Raw genomic sequence first — 6,092 nt, 5'->3', positions numbered from 1 at the left:
GATGTTAAGGAATTCCAGACACTAAAAATTATTATTCAGGAGAATCTATGGTGTTCCTTTTGGCACACAGATAAAAAAAGATTAAAGGATTGTAACCAATATAAAGAATCTAAATAAAATAAGAATTTCCTTGGTAGTTTTTTAGAAGGAACTGGAATAGATTTTTTAGAAGGAACTGGAATAGATTTCCAGAGTGACTTTGTTTGCTCACAGTTAACGCTGCTGTTTCATCCTTGGCTTCCACTAATCCTGCTTTCCTCCTGATTGCTAACGTAATGACTGTTTCCACAACCTCTTTAACCTTCTATGGCTCCCTATGGCTACTGCCCACAGCCAGAGCTCAGAGTTGCCTCCCACTGCCTCCCTCACACATTCTCTCCAGCCCTTCTCCCTCTATCCCCCTGGTAAGAGTGCAGGACTTGGTAGGGTGAGAGGGGAAGCAGAGGACTAAGGAGAGCAGGGAGAACAGGTATTGAAGAGGCCTGTTGCCACTACGGCACTGCCTGGAGTGCAGCCTTGAAAATACAGCCAGAATCTGCTTCTCCTCCTCATCTTTCCTCCCGCCTCTGGAAGCTGGGGTGGGAACGGAGTAATTTTATGTTTTAAGCCACATGGCTTTTTCTTTTAAGGAATAATCTTCCTAGAATGCATCCAGAAGTGCGATACAGTCAAAAAAAAAATCTTAAAATCAGATGTCTCTTTTCATAAACTTCTATACCACAGGATAGATCCCTTGTTTGTTATAAGCACGTGTTTCCCAAAAATTTCCTGTTATTTTAACGATTCGTGAATTGAAAATTTTGTCCGTGGAAGGAAAGCCATATTATTGAAGCCTTAAACAATAGAATGACTATGGCTTTAATCCTTTGAATAAGGCTTTGTTTCCCATGGACTGAAAACTTCCTAAAGGAAGGAAAGCTAGGAACATTCAGGAAGGATTTGTATTTTATTTCACAACAGCTTTGTGAAGGAGAAAAATCATTTGGTAACCTTAGACTCCCTTTCCTGGTTGATGGGCATCAGAACACACTGCAGACAGTGGCTCCCCACCCACCAATGACTTCCTGACCCCAGTGCCAGCTTTGTTTTGTTGTTGTCACACAGACACCAACAGACGTTCATCCTGTGCCAGAGTTTCATATATTCCCAGGACAGGCCAGGAACAGGTGCACCTACTGTTTATGTCAATTTATTTACATGGATCAAAAATGTTTCCCTAATATAGTACACAGGTCTTATATTGTATACTCTGTAATTCATGAATTATCTGTTAAAGAGATGTAATAATAACAATTGCAAAATTAGTCATCATCCATTGAACTCTTAAGTTACTTTAAATCCCTTCCACCAGGCCTGTATTTTCATTTACTTTATATGCAATCATTTTCTTTAAAAATAAAGTGAAATCAATTAGCTGAATCATCCTTACAATTTAGGAAGGCAGATCAGTAGATAAGAGAAGCTGGCCTTAAATCCCAAAATGCTGATGTGGTCATTCTTGCTTTGTGTGGATTCTGTGCCGGAGGCATAAATTACAGAGCCCAGTGCACAGGCTGTCAAGTCCCACTGCAGAAGTGAAAAGGGCCTCTTGGACACCTGCCCCTTCTGAAATTCTGAATGATATCATCCTCATTTATTAATCCCCACTGAATGAGGAATACCCCACTCCGCCCCCCATGGCCATCAGCCCTTAGGGCTTTGCCTCAGGTATGTATCTGGGGACATAATTTAGATAGTCATCATCCTGAGAATTATGTTTCAGGTACAAATCATAATTATAGGTCTGCTCTGTAAGTGACTTTCAAGAGACAGAAGGTGCAGCTGAGGTTAGGGTTTGGTCTTTGTCAGCCGTAATTAGAGAAAGCAACACCTCTTCATCCAAGTGGTCCTGTCTGTGCAGCACTACCTGTGCCAGTGGGAACAGCCAGCTTCCACTCTGTTATGGGCACATTGGAAAAAAAAGACTGGATCTCGGCTGAAAGACAGGATTCGTTTCTAGTGCTTTCCAAAGCTGTGCCTGCTTTGTCTAAAGTCAGAGAAAACTTCCAAGTTACTTTCAGTGGAAGAAGATTTAAAAGATTGCTTGTATATTAGAGTTTTTTAGTCTTTTGTCCAAGCACGGACCCTTTTTAGAGTCTGTTGGTAATTATGAATCATATCCCCACACAAATGCACATACATGTAGACACGCAAATGTTGCATATCATATCAAGGGGGTCATGGACTCCTCGGATTAAGAATATTCCATGGAGACTTAAATGCTTCTTAAATTTATAGAAGTCAATTTCATACCACGTATCTCCAAAGCATTTAGGGGATAAAAATAAAAAGGGAAGGGACTAAAAGACAGTACTTTTCTAAAATAGATTGTGACAGTTGTCTTTTTCTTGAGCAAACATTGTGTAGTAGAGCATGAAACACCAGCTCTACCCTTTGCAGCTTACACTCTAAGTCCACATGGTAACATTGTTATATAGATGTCCAATATATCCTGTGTATGCAAATAATAGGCACCCTGATGGTTGCTTGGTGTATATGAGGCCCAGACTTTTGCCTATAGGCAAAGGACTTATTTATTCCTCATGACAATCACACAAGGTAAATATCACTAACCTGTTCTAAGGACAGTGAGGCTCAGAGAAGAAAGCTACTTTCCCAAAGCCACACAACAATTAAACAGCAGAGATGGGGCTCTGATCCCATAACTGTCTGTCTCAGAATGCCTTGTTCTGAATACAGTATGAGAATATAGACCTATTGAATTTTATAATTAGCTTTCATATTTCCCTCAGAGTTCTTGAGGAAGTTATCAAGCAGATAGAAAGCAGAAAGATTTTAAGGCCATTTGAAGCAAAATCACAATCCCTCACAGAGACATCTCTACAATGGCAGCCTTGGAAGGACCTGAAGGCAGCAGTCTATTTGGAAAGTGGCACTGGGAGCTTTTCTTAAGGCTACAATTGCATAACAGGCACAGCTTCCATTTTCCCTCTGCTTTATGTCTAACTGGCACAGCTCTGGCCACTGTTATTAGAAGGAGCAGCCGTTACTTCCTTCAGTCTAATGGTGCTAAGGTACTTTGTGCTGTGCTCTCACCTGACTCTCACTGTCCAGAGGATGTGGAAAGCGCTTTGAGCTACACCGGCACCTCCTCAGTCCTCCCTGCCAGCTCTGCTTCTCTGCCTGTTCCTCCTGGTCACTGCCTGTTACTCTGCTGCCCTCTGTGGTGGCCATAAGATGAGAAACCTGAGTAAACTGGGCAAATATTCTGTTCTATGCTGAACTATGAATATAGAAATAGTCAAGCATTTAGACTTTTCTAACATCGGACTTTTCTAAATGTCAGTGGTAGCATTGGACATAGCTCAGAATCTAGTATAAATGAATAAGGCAACCAAAGTCTTAAAGGACTTTCTAAACCGAAGAGGATCAAGCAACGTAAGTGAAAGAAACTGCACTCACCTAAGTAACTTTAGAATTAACCTGAGAACATGAGTCATTATTTATTGGAGGCAGTACTTCACAGCAGCTAAGCATGTGGCTCTGGAATCTGATGCTTAGATTCTGACGTGATTCTACCACTTGCTATTAGACTTTGTACAAGTTACCTTACCTCTCTGTGCCTTGGTTTTCCCATCTGTAAAATGGGAATAATAATAATACCTAGCTCAAAAAGTTGTTCTAGAGATTGAATATATTAATAAATATATTACACTTAAAACAGTGCCTGACACATCATAGGCATTCAAAAAGTGTTAATTGGTATTGTGATCATCAGTTAGCCATTTTCATAATCATGGAAGGATAAACTATTTTGTCCACTGAGCCAGAAGGAGATTGTGAAAACCCCAAAAGTAAGTTGCTTACAGAGGTCTGAGGACGGTAAGGTAAGCAAGTGAACTTGGTGCAAGACCGCAAAAATAAGATGAGTGGTCCGGTTAGGTATTGTTGCATTACAAACCACCTCAAAATGTAGTGGCTTAAAACAGTAGCGATTTATTATTTCTCTTGTTTCTATGGGTTGATCAGGCAAGTCTAGTTCATAGAGTGTTGGCTAGGGTCCTGAGTTGGCTGAAACATGCAAAATGGCCTCATTCACATCCCAGCTGGGAGCTCAGCTGGGGTTTTTGGCCAATGTCTTTGAGAGTTTTCCTACATGAAGCCTCTTCATGTCACTTCTTGGGCCTCCTCACAGCATGGCAGCTGGTTCCAAGAAAAAACATTCCAAGACACAAAGGCAGAAAGATCAGATTTCTGAAGGCCCAGCCTTGGAGGCTGCATCACTTCTGCTGCATTCTATTGGTCAAAATACATTGGTTCCAGGACCTCTATGGATACTCAAGTCCCTTACAAAAATGGCATAATATTTCCATATAACCTATGCACACCCTCCTATATACTTTAAATCATCTCTATATTACTTATAATACCTAATACAATGTACATGCTATGCAAATAGTTGTTATACATTATTATTTAGGGAATAATGACAAGAAAATAAGTCTGTACGTGTTCAGTAGAGACACAACCAAAGTAGGCCTAACTATATAGTACACATTGGCAACAACACAACTTATTTTTTTCAAATATTTGTGATCCATAGTTGGTTGAATCCACAGATGTGGAACCCAAGGATATGAAGGGCCAATTGTAGGTTACTGGCCAGTCTAGATTCAAAGGGAGTGAAAATAAACTCTACTTCTTGACGAGGGAGTAGCACAGTTACACTGCAAAAGAATATACGGGATGGGAGATGTTGTTGCTGTAATCTTTAGAAATATGATCTACCACAGCTCAGGGGATAGTGAGGAACTAGATTTTCGTAACAATATTTGGATTGAGTGACTCAATTACGAAGACCAATCTGAATTTGGATCACAGAGTTACCTACTAAAATGAAGAAGTAAATGAAGTGTTTTAATACTGCATAACTTATTTATACATGACTTTAATATAGTTATTCTTCAGAATATGAAACATAGTGCCTTTGGGTCTAAAGTCATATTCAGAAACATTAATGAGAATAGATAAAGGACATTAGGTTAGAAAAAATTATCATCAGTGAAAAGCATTTTGAAAAGTAACTTCTCCTTATAGAAATGGTAGATGATAAAATCACCTATTCCCTGAATAGTTAAATAGGGAGCTTCTAGTGAAAAACTAAAGTGAACAAAGTTAAAGTGAGTAAAGCGGAATATAACAAAAGAGCATCTGAATACTGAACAGGAAAAGTCAAACAAGAGGCCTACGGGAGTTTTATAATCGCTATTACTGAGATTTTGGTTTTTTCCCAACTCTTAGCTCATGTACAACTCTCCTACAGTGTGATATACTTTACATTTGCTTTGTATTTTACATTTAAATGTATTAAGGGAAGGGGCTTTAAAGGGCTTTGTAGAATTTTTAGATATGGCTATAGTCACATATGGAATTACAAAATAGCTTGGAGATAATCTAGCCAAATGAATTGTTATTTACCCTGAACTCTCTAGTTGCCTACAATTGTAGAAAGTCTGGTCTTTGAGATAAGTTAGAGATCAATAATGTTAAAAAGACAATAGCAGAAAGATTTTGATAAATTTTTCAATGTTGGGGAGAGAAAGCAGTAAGAAATGATACCAACACGTGGGGCCTAGCTCATAAATAAATGGTTGTTTCCTAGAGTGATTAAGGTAAGTAGAAGGGAAAGTAAATTGTGTATTGCAGGCGAAGATTACAAAAACAAGTTGACTGAAAGAAAAATTTAAGACAAAGTAGCAACTAGTTGGCATTTTCATAACATAGATATCTCTGGCTTACTTTAATTGAGAGAGGGGCGCCACTCATTCTCATTTTATGAGACTATAACTTTTTATTATTCATTTTACTGTTTGTCATTTATTGAGTTATTTCTACCCAGTGTATTTATAACTCACACAAGTGACTGAAGACAATCAAATATAAAGAAACAGGCTTGGAAATACAACTCGACCGGTGAAAATGTCATTAGTATCTAGTGACAGCTGCACACTATAAAGCAATTGGAATCGCCTCAGATAGAAGGCAGATGAAAAAGAAGGGAAGTGAGTATCTAGCTGCCTCAATGGAAAACT

Source organism: Pteropus alecto, unplaced genomic scaffold, assembly GCF_000325575.1.
Source record: "Pteropus alecto unplaced genomic scaffold, ASM32557v1 scaffold3, whole genome shotgun sequence".
Classification (NCBI taxonomy): domain Eukaryota; kingdom Metazoa; phylum Chordata; class Mammalia; order Chiroptera; family Pteropodidae; genus Pteropus; species Pteropus alecto.
The sequence above is the reverse complement of the archived record's forward strand: the minus strand, read 5'-3'. Positions refer to the sequence as shown.